Consider the following 1,040-nt stretch of genomic DNA (forward strand, 5'->3'; position numbering starts at 1 on the left):
TAGTTAGGCCCCAGATTCCTATCAATACATTGAATTTCCAAATGTCTAAGTTTTATTTAAGAGATACTACATATAGATATTTACCACTTGTCTAGGTATTAATATATATATATCCTATACCAACGTGGTTTAACGTGTGTGAATTAGATCATAAGTTCTGTCAAGTCGTTCTGATGGGACAAAAAAAATCGAGGTCCCTTGTACACATTGGCGTGCACGTAAAAGATCCCTTGACAGTTGGAATTTGATATAAGAGTAGTCCGTAGCGCCGCTGTCCGGGCAAAATTTACCTCATAGCACGCTGTATGGCGTATGGCGTATGCCCGTCGTCATTAGCCCAGGTTAGGAGCAGAACAGTAGGACGTTAAACCCCATTTCCAGGGGCGTACATAACGAGCAGTGAGCACTTATTTTGATACCGACTGCTCTTATTTTGCAACCGACTGCACTGAATTTGCGACTGACAATTTTTTTTCCTGGGGGGTGTACCCCCCCCCCCCACATTTACGCTCCTGCCCATTTCATTTCATTTTTGTCATTAAGTCAAGTGGCGTAATTCTATGCCCAGCTTATATGTGGTGAGTAGAAAGGTCGCCTGCCAAACCTCGTGGGTTTTCTCCTGATCATTGGGTTTCCTCCGCATAAAGACCATCTAGCACGCAAACAAATTATGGAAATAAAATTGTACCATATGTTAGTCTCGAAATGACCTAGTTTGTGTTGAGTGCATGTAAAACCCCATCCCTCTCTCCCACCAAAGAAAACACATGTTGGGTGCATTAACAGCTTTAATTGTCGAGATGACCCTTTATGAACCCAGACTTGTAATATTATCAGAATAATTTCAGAATGTGTTTTATGAGAATCCTTCCAGCATCTATATAGTTATATGCCAACATGTAACTGCCTGTATTTTGTTCAAGTGTTTTATTTTGTTAAGTTATATTCTTTAATGTTAAGTATTTTTGTATTTTTTAATAAACAATATTTTTATTCAGGCTTAGCTTATGTAAAACCCTTCTTTCATGTATTGCTTTCTA

The sequence above is a fragment of the Patella vulgata genome, chromosome 4 (genome assembly GCF_932274485.2).
Source record: "Patella vulgata chromosome 4, xgPatVulg1.2, whole genome shotgun sequence".
NCBI classification, from domain to species: domain Eukaryota; kingdom Metazoa; phylum Mollusca; class Gastropoda; family Patellidae; genus Patella; species Patella vulgata.